Here is a 14716-nt window from a genome sequence, read left to right as displayed (position 1 = left end):
CAGGGTTCAAGGACTGTCCTTGACAAGGTGCTTCTCTCCTCCCCTCCCTCTCACCCTGAGAAGAAAGGGACACACAGAGGAGCACAGCTGTAATGCTTTGCTCACCATCATAGTACCATCACACTGAATTTAAAGCTGAATTCGAAGAATAGAATCTTTCAGCTCAATCATGAAAGTGGGTTTTTATTTCTCAATGTTAGTTGTATTTTCCCACCTCCAGTAATTGGATTTAGAAACACTGGACCTGTATTTTTTCAGTATAGAATTATTCCATTTGCAGCATTCACTCAAACCCACAAATTGTTTGTTCAAATCGTACATTTCTAAACACCAGAAAACAAAATGTGCTCCAATTCACTGATACTTTTAAACAATTAAAGTACAGCTAAGAAAATGAAGCCTAATTTCTCCTCCATAGCCCTTGCCTCCTCTTCTTCTTTGACCAACAATTGCTATAATCCACACTAATGAGGTAGACTGTGTTAAGAATTTTCTTCACTTAACATTTCTCATTATTAATAAATTTTACACTGACAACTATAAAGTGAACATTTTGGATTTATGCACCTAACCTAATTACATATGCTGCATGTACGCATTTCATTATTTACTTGACAGATTCATTCCTTGATATCATAAATAATTAAACAAGAATCAAATATTAACAATCAGATACATGTTAATTCTCCTCAAATCTGTGGAAACAAACTATATTTTTATCTTCAGTTCAACAAGCACTGATTAAAATTTCTTCATTAGGCAAATTTCATAAGCAAAGTTCTTGATCTACTTTACTTTCACTGAAAATTAAACCTGGAACAAATTATTCCAGGACCACTTCATGGGGGGAAAAAATGATCATAATGGTATTTCTAGCAAGACATTGGATTCGTAATCTTTCTCAAGCATGGCTGTATCTTATATATAAAACATTAATCTGTGTGTTTGTTAGGAATTTTCAAATATGGGGTTTATTATAAGCCAGGAGACAGCACCATATTGGTTGCTGATAGTATATTACCAGAGCTGCTTGTCTAGTGAGATGATGGTTTTAGCCACACAATAATTTTATAACTTGTTTAAAGAATAATATCTAGCCATTCTGGATAATGGTAGAAGCAAATATACTGGGGCTGAAGATTTACCCCGAGGTCACAGTATAGCTGTTGCTTTTTCTGCTTTAATGAGCTAGGTTTAAATTTCTTTTATTCAAGTATATCAACATATTCATTGATCAAACTATTCTCACATTTTATCAAATTTGCTTTGGTAGAGCATACCATACAATTTCATCATTTAAAAAATATTAAAGATTCATAGATAGCCACATTATTCATAATACAAGATTAATGCCAGGCTGACAGGTTTTTGTAAAGATCTGACTCTTTTTTTCTAAGTGCATATACCATATCTATGTGAAATGTACCTCTGATGTTGCATATTGATTACTCTCTTCTCTTCTCTTCTGATGCTAAAGAGAGAATATTATGGAATGATTGTCAGGGTTAGTGTGTCTCTGACCTACACATGTACTATTAATAATTTATGAGCTGATTTGAAATACAGCACCAAGAAACCAACCGAGGACCACTGCCTCTGCCTGGAATGACATACACCCGAGGTTGACAGCCATGTGCACCCGGATTTTGAGGTTCCGTTAAAATACACAAAGAGACACAAATGCTCTAAGTGCCAGAGCTAACTGAATGGAAGAGAGCCATGCTTCTTTGTTAGAAACTTCCAGTAGCTACATTTATCTCATTTCATCCTGTCCTTTCTATGACATTAGATTTCCTCTTTAAATTATTTAATTAGATTGTCAAGTGAGCTCATAGCCTCTAAAAACATTACAGAATCTAAATTCAAGGAATATGGAGGTATATAAAGCAAAAAGATCAGGGCTTTCTTCTTATTTCCCCCATGCGTTCACATCCAGGGGCTGTCTGACGAGTATCCTTCCAGACTGTTCTATGTTCATGTAAAGACAGAAGCAATGGAGAGTTCACCTACCCTCAAAAATGGCATCACACTCTACATACAGTGTTGCGATTTGCTTTTTTTCACTCAACCATCTATTGAAGACATGCCCTGTATCAACACATACATTTGTAGCTCATATTTTAAACAACAGTATACTGCTTCATTTTCTAGAGATTGACATAGTCCATTTATCCCTTCCTTCATTAACAGATTGTTAAACTGTCTCCAATTTTTCAAGATTAAAAAACAGTGCCACATACACTGAACATACACACTTAGGCACTTGCTCAACTATTTCACCAAAAGAGAGCACCAAAAGTGCCTAGCCATTCGCTAGGTCAGTAACTGATTTTTACAATCTCTTTGATCCAAAGTGCCTGGCCAGCTCAGTCAGTAGGCATGTGACTCTTGATGTCAAGGTCATGCATTCAAGCCTTACACTGGGTGAAGAGCTTACTTTAAACAAACAAACAAACAAAACAAAAACAAAAAACTAAACTAAAATCTCCTTAATCCATTAATTAGGCAAGAATACATAACTATTCCTCTTTAGGGTTTAGGTATAACAACATTGCATTAATAGGTTTGCACATAACATTTAAGTATGTGTTCTGACAAGTATAGTTTTTTTTAAGGTTTTATTTATTTATTTGACAGAGATCACAAGTAGGCAGAGAGGCAGGCAGAGAGAGAGGAGGGGAAGGAGGCTCCCTGCTGATCAGAGAGCCCGATGTGGGGCTCAATCCCAGGACCCTGGGAACATGACCTGAGCCGAGAGCAGAGGCTTTAACCCACTGAGCCACCCGGGTGCCCCTATAGTTTTAAAACTGGAATAATATGAAGTAATTTAGGAAAAGATCATCTGAAGTTTTAATTACGTTGATTTCATGTGTGAGTAGCTTTATGCAAAAGCAAACTAAAGTCTAAGTTGTTCCTCGTGTTTTAGCAATATGTCATCAAGCCCCATGTCTGTCTCTATTATTTTTAATATCAACACCCAAAGCAGCCAGTCTTCATTTTAGCAATGTTACAGATAACGAACACTTTTAAAGTGTGTTTATGGAGTTGACAACTGTTAAACTACTGAATACTTTTTTAAAAATATTTTATTTATTTATTTGACAGAGAGAGCAATCACAAGTAAGCAAAGAGGCAGACAGAGAGAGGAGGAAGCAGGCTCCCCGCTAAGCAGAGAGCCCGACGTGGGGCTCGATCCCAGGACCCTGAGATCATGACACAAGCCGAAGGAAGAGGCTTTAACCCACTGAGCCACCCAGGCGCCCCCTGAATACTTTTTAAAAATATATCCAAAGGATTTTAAAACATTTCATCCACAAATTCTAATTAAAAAACAGTATTGTTACATTTATTTGAAACCATCACAAGATAAGTATATTTATAGAATTTTCTGCTTTCCCCCTAAATTGTCTGAAGCTTTCTACAAACAGTGTAATGGTTACCTAGTGTGTCTGTCAAGTTCCATTATATGAAGTAGAATATGCTTTCAGAAAAGATGCCTTGCATCCGATGACAGGCACTTCCTATCTGCTAGGATTCATAAAAATTGGAACATTGATCATTTCATGTAGAGATTTTCCTTTCGCAAGAAGATAAAGGGAAACCTTGTTATGCCAAATGACTTACTAGTCAAAAGTATCCAGGACACTGAAACCTGGAAACTAGTTAATGGTTTGTAACAAGTCAGAAATAAAGATGTTCAACCAAGAAAATGACATTAAGCAGCACTGGCTACAAGAGAAAAGAGCAGCCTGTCAGAATCACGCAAGGGCTATGGTGACAGGTAGACAATAAAATGGGATGGCACCCGTTCCTCTCACGGGGGTGTTTTCAGCAGCTTTCTCTTGAGACTCTGCATGCACTTCCTTTGCAGGAGACCTTCCCTCTAAAAATGGCAGCAGACCCCTTGGAGGTCTTATTAAAATTCTCCTTCTGTGTTGTACAATACATTGTATAATGCAGATGGGTGTAGCTGAAGAGTTAATTCTTCGTTGTGTAAAGGAAAGTGGGCACAACAGTCATCCCAGTAAGGGAACTCCTTAGCTGACATATTCCAGCAAAACTGCATGGGAGGTGTCATGGCACGGGAAGTGAGTCAGGGGGAAAATTAGTCCACAGCACCACCTAAAACGGTGGAGAGCACGAATCCAAACAGAAGCAATATGGTACATAATTAATATTTCATACTTAGATCGGTAGCCATTATATCTGCACATGAATTCCACATACTAGCTTAAATTTCCACTGTTGATAGTCCAACAGCAGCATTAAGATAAACACCGTTTTCATTTTTAAGAGAAATTTTCTTTCCTTTCCCTCAGAAAACCACAATGGTAACAGTGTACCTCTACTTATCTCATTATGGGCTATGAAGTCTATGTTATCAAAGAACAGGAAGAAAGCAAAGCTCCCAGCTAGTGCCCAGTGAGTTCTTTAAGACCAGCAATTTCAAGGAATGAATCTGCCTGATCTAAAATAATACTATCAATGTTTTTTACTTAACCCCATTCTACTATAAAATGATATTATTTCACATGTGTCTATTTAAAGTGTTATAATACCACTGAACTAATTTCCAATAGAGTAATAGCTATTAGAACAGTTCTCTAAACCATTTCTCTTTTTAAAATTCTATTCCCCCAACATATTTTAAGTTGTATGACAAAAGAAACATAGCATAACTTTTCAGCCAATTTTTTTTCCTACTAATGTCATTTCAACCAGTGGGAGGTCTATATTTTCCACCCTGCAGTTCTACATCTAAAATTATTTCTGATATAGATTAGCTGTCCCTTAGTGAGCTCTGAAAGACAAAATCTTAGTGTCTTTAACCCTGTCTTATTTGACAACAAGCACATATTTACATGAAATAAAAAGCAAATGTGTGTTCTTTTCCTACAGCTGTCAGCACAAACTTGGGTTGTTTAGAAACTTGTTCACACACACAGAATTGGTGTTTAATACACGACCTATGATAAAAGGTCAGCGATAAGTAAAATCAAAGATTATTTAAAAAGTCAAGAGTTGACACACATTTTTGGAACAGAAGGTGATGGTGTTATGCTGTAAATTATATAGTCCATTGACAATGAGAACTTCATTGTGCGTTCATTTGATTGTTTAAGAAAACATAGGTTTAATTTTAGTTGTTCGCTTAGTGGACTATCAACTTTGGGTCTACTCTCAGGGATAGGTATAAGAATATGGTGTTTGTTACCTTAAATTATTTCCAATTAAAGTTGCTTTCAGCCCTTTCCTCCAGGGGACTTTCTAATCACTAATGAGAACATTTTCTGAAGTCAGGCAAGCTGAGCGTTCCAGATACTATTGCCACCTAATCAGGGCCCCCCCGAGGCACACCACCTCTGGTTACCCAACAAAGTCACTCTCTTGCTTTACGAAACTGGTAGCTCCTGAGTATGCAAGAGCAGAGACTGACCAGAGGATGCTTTCAGGGGTAAATTTACTTTCCTCCTGCTTCCTCCTGCTTTGCCCTATCCCGAGGCCAAACTTCACTGCCCCTAAAACCACTCTGTTCTGAAGCCCCAAGGACAGAGCTCATTCTTCTTCCTGTGGACAGCGTCCCATCTGCTGAACACACATTTTAATAAGTAAACTCTATTTCCAGGGAAATACCTATTGGTATTAACAAGAAAATAGCATCTCTACAAGCTTCTCTGAAAAGAAATCCTGTCAATGCCACTCATTCTACCTTCAAAGACAAGTCCCTGTAATTACTTTCTCCTCTTCGTTTCCTTGTCTGGATAAAGCAACAAGATCAAGAGAGCCTATCCATTTTCCCCAGATACCTTCCAAAATGTGTGTCTGCTTTGCAGGCTGAGATCAGAAATTTCATTATCTGTATTTGTATTAGTAATTCACTGCACAAAGAGAACAGGGGGCAGAGGAGGAGAGCAAGCATGGAAGCAAACATCAGACAGACAATTGTATATATGCAAATGCTTGCAAATTTCTGCCAGCATCTCCATATCTATAACCAAGCAACATGGAAGCCTATTCATCCCTCATCTTCTTTGCTGCCAACTATGGTTGCGGTTTTGGAGGAAAATATTGAGAAAACGTTGAACTTTCAGCCACCAGGGCTAAATCTAACCCAAAGCCTCACAAAAAGGCTAAATATAAAATGCATAAATATAATCAGAGATTTTCTAGAAAGACACGAGATAAGTATCCTCCTGGCGACAGGGGGTGGGAAACAATATGCCCTGGGAGCGGGTAGGGGAAGGGAAAGGTTGTATGCGGCTCTCCTGTTGACAGAGAACCGAAATGTTGCTTCTTGGCTTGTTCTGTGTATTTGCATACGCAGCCTGAGCAAGAAGGGGCATGGAAAACCCGGAATCAGGCATGATGAAGAAAATGCCCCAAAATCAAATTCATAAACACTCCCTTTCAAATGAGAATGCATGGTGATTGAAAAATGACAGCAAGACTCATCATGTATATTGTTTTGTCTTGAAATCAATTATAATAATCGGTATAGACGTTTCTATGACTTTCTTTATTCTTACATATTTATTCTATTCACTGCAAATCAGGAATAAGAGTAATAACTCACACATGCATATTCATTTCCCATGCAGTGATTCAGCTCACCTTCACAGTCATGTTCTGAGGTAAGGTCGGTATTATACTCATTGTACAGATAAAGAAAGCAAGGCTCAGGTGTTCAGAGATTTTCATCACTAATAAATGATGGAACTGGAACTCAAATTCTCATGATCTGCTGAGACCCAGGTGCTACCACACTCTGCTGCTGAGCTACATTACCAAAGAGAATTCATTCCAAAGGTAATGGAAGCCACCATTTTTTTTTTTTTAAACCTCTCAGCCACATCTGACCCTGCTGCCCACCCCTGCCTTCTTGAAACTCTGCTTCCTTTATTCTTGGGAATTGCTCGTTATTGATTTGCCTTCTACCTCATAGACTTTCTCAATTTTCTCCAAGATTTTCCCTTCCTTGACCTTCTGTCCCCTTCTCTTATTTACCACCATCAGTGAGCAATCTCACCCACTTCTGTTCTTTCATTTATTTATTCAACAAGTACCTTGGAGGCACCTCCTCTGTGCGAAGCACTCGTCTGGCCACATGGGGTAGCACAGTGATCAAGAGCCATCTCCCTGCCCAAATACAGTTTATATTGTTGGGTGGGTATGGAGGAAACAGATAGAAACAAATAGATACTTAACATGGATACAGGTGGTGAGTGCTGGGAAGGGTATAAAGCAGAGAAGAGGGGTAGGAGAGACAGTGAGGGAGTCTGAGGAGACTGCAATTTTGGGGTCAAGGCAGTCCTCACTGACTACACATGTGTGCAGAAATGATCTCTGTTGATCACCTCGCAGATGATTTCCGAATTTCCATTGTGTAGCCCCATCCCGAAATCATCACCTCCGCTCTTGAATTCACGCTCTCCTCCTCTTCCTCCCGCACCTATGTGCTCCCAACTCTAACAGCACCACCCCCGCTTGCATCACAAATACACAGTCGATAAATGTGTAAGGGACACCTTCGAGGCAAGTGCACTCTTCAAGGAGCTAAGAGAAAAGATTGATCAATAGGAGCCACTTTCTTCTTAGGAGTGCTGTCTAGGGAAATCATACAAGGAAATGACTTAGGATTTATAAACAGGCCTGTGTTCAATTCCAGCTCTCCCATTAATTAGCAGTAGGTTCATCTCCACACTGGGATAATGGTACCTACTCCTATTAATGTTCCAGGGATGAAATGCCGTAGCGCCAGGAAATTGAGTAAATGAATGACTGCATCGGTGAGTGGTGCGCTTCCGGCAGTGCTTGAGGTGGGAAGTATTCAAGAGATTTACCATGATGGCATCAAGGCCACTCTCATATATCTCAGCTCTGGGTCTCTCTCGTGCAGCCTCATTCTCACGCAGCCTCCCCTTACAGGGGCAAGATGGCGTTCCGGAGTTCCTGGGTTGCATCCTCGCCCAGTCACTCCAGAGCAAGAAAGAGAGTTTCTTTTACCTGTGTGCAATGTCATAAAAATCACTGGTTCTAATAGAGTCACGTACCCATTACGGAGCCAATCACTTGGGCCAGGGAAATACCATTGCTCTGATTGGCCGGCCAAGCTTGGAGGTTGAATGGGCTCCACTCTGAACTGAGAGCAGAGAGGGGCGGCTCCTGTGGAAAAGCAGACAAGACGTTCTGTCTTACGTTATGGTTAGATGCTTCCATGTGCATCTGCCCTCAGATGGAGACCCCTGAGAACAAGGACTATCTGTTTGCTTCATTGTATCCCTGAGACCCAGGACAATCCTTGAATATAGTACAAGCTCAATAAATGTTTCTTGGCATGAATTGATTCATTAAACTAGTCTAAACTAGTTCTTTTGTTCATTTTAAATTCTGTGGTGTCTCGTTCTTTTTATCACCTGAAGTTACATCAGGTTTAAACACACATACACCTTTTAACACCTTACAAGACAAGAATCCAAAAACAGAAGCAAATAAGCCATCTTCATAATTTACATATATATTGACTTTCTTCCAAAATCATTATCTCAGCTAATTTTACACAGGTGAGAAAAAAGCAAGATTCTGTGATGTCTTTCTAAATGACTTCATTTTGCTGTTCTGTTTTTGTTCAGCAAATGTTGCATTTGCTAAAAATTCAAGAGCATAAGACTCGGTAGCCTTTCACAGGTATCAGTGTGCAATGTCATCGTTCGGTTTTTATTGCGGTCTAGAAATGTCCTTAGTCTTCCCTTGAGCGATTTCACGTCAATCTTTGTGGCCTCTCTCAAGGATCCCCCCGCCCCCCAAATCCTGTGATCTCAAGTGTGGCATTTTCTCCTCTGTCCGGGGCACGCAGCCGCCACCTGGAAGCCCTGCCCAGCCCTGCTTGCCGCTAGATGCAACCAGGTGACTGAATTCCTACCAAGCAATGCAGCAACGTCTGCAGCTTTCAGATAGCTTCTTAAAGGGGGTTGAGATTTGATTTAAAATAATCCATCAAAGGGGAAAGTTGCATTTGGAGGACATAAATGGTGTGATGGTGTATAAGTTCTATCACAGGAAGGTGACTTTGAGTGATGGCCACATGGGAGTACATTTTACTCCATTATCTTTACATGTGTATATGCTTGAGAGTTTCTATTGACAAATAATCGAAATAAATTAAAATGCAATACATTAATTTACTTAATTCATTAAAAGGTGCTTTGCCCCAGTTATTCTCACCTTTCCATCTTATGAGCTAGACCTAGGAGTGAATGGGGCAATGCTGGAAAGCACTCGTGGAAGCTGGCAGGGTCACCCCACCAGCCTGGGTCCCTCCGTGATTTCCTGGGGCAGGGCTTGCCTACCTGTGGTGGAGAGTTCCTGAAAGAGACATCAATTTCTCGCTCATGGGAGCCATTGCTCCTTGGGCTTTCTTTATGACGACAGTGTTCTCTATGTAACTCCAGCTTCTGATTTACTTACATTCTATTTCAAAACAGTCTCCTTTCCCCTAAGAGACAGTATAATTCACCTGCCTTCACCATTCTTTTACTTTTTTCTGGTTCTCTTTGGGGTCAGAAGAGTGGCCCAACTTAATATGTGTTTACCATGGCCACAGTCTTTGCTCCTCTGAGGGGCCAGCTGGACGAGCTCCTTGATGGCACCTAGACAACCTTACATTAAACTGCTCACAATCTACTTCACTGTTGAAACTCTTACAAAAATGTCATGTTTGCATTTAGAGGTCTACTATTTACAACAGTTATGGACAAACTTGATTCTGAAAAGGACCATAAATTATGACAGCAAAACTTAGAATGAAATAGTCATGTTGAGAACATTTCAACTAGAACATGAAACTTTTTTTGGTTTTCTTTTCACATAAAATATGGTTGTATTCTATGGGGTGCATGGGTGGCTCAGTTGGGTAAGCGTCTGCCTTCAACTCAGGTCATGATCTCAGGGTCCTGGGATCGAGCCCTGCTTAGTGAGGAGTCTTCTTCTCCTTCTCCCTCTGTCTCCCGCTTCCCCTGCTTGTGCTCAATCTCTCTCTCTCTCTCTCTCTCGTCAAATAAATAAAAATAAATAAAATAAAAACTTTTAAAAATAAAATAAAATAATTTTGTAAAAAGAGCTGTTAATCCTTGTGGTGGATTACCAAAGGACTCTTTCTCCAGGGGTTCTTAGAAATAAGGTTAATTTTCACATTATGGCTTTAGGTGAATTCCCATGAAGGTCAGAGAATGGAATTGGTAAATAGAAAGTAAAAAAGGGGTGAGGGGTGCCTGGGTGGCTCAGATGGTTGAGCGTCAGCCTTTGGCTCAGGTCATGATTCCGGGTTCCTGGGATTGAGCCCCATGTCAGGCTCTCTGCTCCTCAGGGAGCCTGCTTCTCCCCTCTACCTCTGTCTCTCTTAAGAATAAACAAATAAAAATTTAAAAAATACATCCTTATAAAAAGAAGAAGAAAGTAAAAAGGGGATGCAAACTATGTTTGTAATTACTTAGCCTAAAAAATTAGTAGGAGTTTCAGGAAGCTCTATCAGCAGGGGTACACTACAGGGTTCCTCTGCTCACTTCTGTGATGGGAGAAAAATATTTTGTGAGTAGAGCCAGCCAGTCCCCACCTTCATCCCCAGCATACCCACAACCACACCACCACGATGGCCCCCCGATCCCCACCCCCACCCCCCGCCCCTGCCCCTGCTCCGCAGAAGAAGCCTGTCTTTGCCAGACTACATGAGCTCCGGTTATGCAGGCTGGAATTCGCATGGGCAGGAACCAAGAGGATCAGAGATTGTCGTCACCAATTTACAGGACCGAAGAGCGAAGGATGGAATTGACAGGATAGAGAAGAGGGGGAGCAAGATAAGAGCCCATGTGGGTTGGAACTGGGAAGTTTGGACAGTTATTGAAGTTGTCAGAAGTTTAAAAAAAACTGACAAGGAATGTGAGGGGCGTGTGAGTGTGTGTGTATGTATGTGTGTGTAGAGAGATGGAGACAGAAAGTTTGGGGGTTTAAATTAGATTTCTTTGGTGTTTTTTTAGGAGACTTCAGTAAAACTTTAAATTACTTTTTAGTTCCTCTTTAAAAGTCAGTCTGGGCTTCAGCTTTATATAGGGCTGTATGACCAAGCAGCAGACATTTGGAGAAAACGCTAACCTGTCCACATAGTCCAATCTTTCCACCTGAAATCACCTACCAGTTTTAGGATGTCTCTCTACTATAAACACCCTGCACTGGGCACAGTGTCTTATCAGAAACAAGTTGGCCAAAAGAAATATTTTATCAAAACGTTCCATTGAGGGGCGCCTGGGCAGCTCAGTGGGTTGGACCGCTGCCTTCCGCTCAGGTCATGATCTCGGGATCCTGGGATCGGGTCCCGCGTCAGGCTCTCTGCTTGGCGGGGAGCCTGCTTCCTCCTCTCTCTCTCTCTGCCTGCCTCTCTGCCTACTTGTGATCGCTCTCTGTCAAGTGGATAAATAAAATCTTTAAAAAAAAAAAAAAAAGTTCCATTGAACGGTCTCGTTGATCAATGAAAAAAGTCATCTTGAGCAAAGCATTTCTTGACTGCCCTGCAGACATCACAAAAGGACAATTATGTACCATCTCAAGGCCCACTGAGAAACAGAGGCGCTATACCAGAGGGTTCTCATACACCCTCAGGATGACCAAAGTTTCCAAGTTCAAGGAGGTGAACATCTCTGAATTACCTGCTCCCGCTCCCCAAGCTCTTCTTCTTCTTTTGCTGGTTCTGCCACAGGAAAGGGGCTTCAAGAGGGTCTGCAGGCCTTTCGCCCACCCCCATGGCAGTAATTCAACTTTGCCTCCAGAATGTGTTTCGTATTAAAGTGTAGGCTGGTGCTGGGTGGTAGGGAGTAGGTGGCAGAGATGAAAGGCAGTCTTCTCCTTCTAGGAGCTTCTGCCTGACCAGAGGGACAGACAGATGGGTGACCCACCATGCAGAACAGGGGGAGAAGTGCTGCCAGAAAGGCACGTGGGATATGAGGTTGGTCGGGGCTCTTGCTGCAGAAAGGGCACCTAATGTGTAGTGGGTGTGGTCAGAGTCAACATCAGTCATCAGCACTTAGGAGACAGAAAACCAGTCCTGAATAAGTGGTAGGAATGAGCCAAGCAAAAAGGCATGGGAAGTGGAAAAGCAAAGACCCTTCTAAGCAGAGGGAACACGCAATGACTTCATCAGCACTTCATACCTGGTCTCACGTTGTATCATGCTATAAATGAAGAAACAAATTCCATAAAATTAAGTGACCTATTCCCTGGCCACTTATCTTGTAAGCAGTGAAACTAAGATTCAAAATTAGTACCACACTCCCTGCCTCTTCCTAGAACTGGCTCTCTGAAGGGGAATCCTTCTTAGTTATTTATCGTCACACATTTCTCACACCCTATCTCAGGAGCACCTAGGGTGAAAGCAGGTGCCCCTTATTCATTCTGGGAAGAGGTCCAAAGTGTTACAGACTCAAAAATCATAGAATTTTAGATTTCTCTTCTTCAAACCAGTTTAAGGAAACTGCATACAGAAGCCCGCATCCCCACCCCAGCCCCCCTTACACACAAATATCTAAGAAATTCACAGTGTATATTAATATATGAAAGGAACTAACAAATCCTGCAGAAAAATTAATGTGAAATTTTGACACAGTGTGTCTAAAATGTAACTGACCGTGGAAACCTTCAACCTACTTCCTTTAAAAACAACAACAACAACAAAAACAACAACCCTTATGAACATCTTTAAAGACATTCTGCATTCTGTATTCAATCTTCTCATAGCGGTGATGATGAAACAGCTGTCCAGAGGGCTTGGGGGCCACCTTTGAGTTTGTACTAGTGGCAGAGCCAGAACTCAATTCACTAGACTTCCTTCCAGTCATCACTCTCCCTAACAAATCATGCTTCAATATGTCCATTCCATACTTTCAATACATAAACAGTACACACAGCACATGAGTTGATAACCTTGTAATTGTCAACTTACAAATTACCCTTGAAAAAAATACAAAGAAATCTGTAGGTGAGAGCTGAGATCATATATACAAGTTTGAAGTGTGTTTATATACACTATTAATCGCTCTTGTCATGGTTTGTATTAGTTATCCAAGTCTTGCTGATATCAACTGTTTATCTTCACAGTCTTCCCACTGAAATAATAATACCAATAACAACTACTTGCTTTCTCAATGAGAAGGATAACATTAATATATTGATGCCAATTTCTAGTGTTTATCTTTATGCATTCATTTAAATGGAACCAAAGCTGAAGAAATCAGTCATTAACAAGATAATCAGAAAACAAATCTTTGTACCCAGTCCTCTGTTGCTAGATCAAATTCCATTATTATTGACTAAAAAGAAAATGCTTTACTTTGCAATTCAGTTGGAATCCTGACAGCACAAAAAGGGAGGACTGGAAATCTTTTTGTTTTGCGAAGATTTATATTATAACAATATTCGTTATATAAAAATTTAAGTTTTGCTTGAATGAAAAATTTTTAAAGGCAATATACAAGTGAAAGAATGCAGGCAGTGCCCAACTTTGGAGAGTATTTATGAAGAATAATGTGTTAGGACAGATCAATTGGGCTTTCTGTCCAAAAGTTAAATATTCAGTGTTTGCTTCTGTATTTGTTACCAAAGGCTTCTTTATTGGTAGAAGGAGGCAAATGATACCCTGAAAATGTTTTAAATGTGCAACTTTGCTTATCTTCCTGTATTAATGATCTCTACAGCCGTTGGTGCATTAACCTTATCACATAGCCCAGCAATAGAGGAAAAGTATTGTGAAAGGAAGGAAAAGAAAAGACATTTAGTTTAATCTGGAGACCCTTTTTTCAACCTCGCAATTTTCTGATTGTCAAGGGGGAAAAATGGAAGTTGGGCTTCTATTGGGTTTTCTTGAAATCTCAAAAAAGAAATTAGGTATTTCCAAAGGGGTGATTCACTAGACATCACATACTGGGAAGAGAACAGAGATTAGATGATCAATGAAAGGCTCATTATGTGAATCCTGGGTTTTGTGAGGCCCACGAAAAAGCTCTGAGCAGAAGACAGAGAGTGGCTCCTGAGAAAGCCAGGCTCTCCTTCAAGGCTCTGAATTGCTCATTTGCGGATATGACATTACAAGAAATACCGTTTGTCCCTCAGAGGACTTCTAGATCCTTCTTCATACAGTCTCTGTGTTCACATAGAGGAAATTCAAAGGCTCCGTCTTTTCATCCCTTTTAACTTTGACAACAATACCAAACCCGACCCTGAGACCCCTCTACCTTCTCATTCTTTCAAGGTGCTTAGGAAACCATCTAACTTTATGATTGAAATTAATGTTTTCATCCGACTGCAAATGCTGGAGCCCTGTATACCAGCAGAGTGAACACTTCTGCTTCTTCAGCCAGGTAATACACCTCTTTTTTTTTTTTTTTTTTTTTCATTATCCCTTTAATGCAGAACAGGGCTACTGATTACAAAGAGGCAGTTTGACTCCAGCAATAGGTCTTCTTCACTAATCCTCACTGTCATGGAAATTCCAGCTGCTACAAGAATAAGAGGTTCAATCCATATTTGCCAGCTCTAATATGAAATCTGTCAGAGCCCAAATTAATGAGTTCCAAATTCCTTACATCACGATAACAGGTTAAGACTGGTCAATTAATTACATAAATCCTTCTCGATTCATTGTGCGTTTGCAGGCCAGATTGTGTCTTACATTACT

The sequence above is a fragment of the Mustela lutreola genome, chromosome 4 (assembly GCF_030435805.1).
Source record: "Mustela lutreola isolate mMusLut2 chromosome 4, mMusLut2.pri, whole genome shotgun sequence".
In the NCBI taxonomy this organism is placed as follows: Eukaryota; Metazoa; Chordata; class Mammalia; order Carnivora; family Mustelidae; genus Mustela; species Mustela lutreola.
This window is presented reverse-complemented; position numbering follows the sequence as displayed.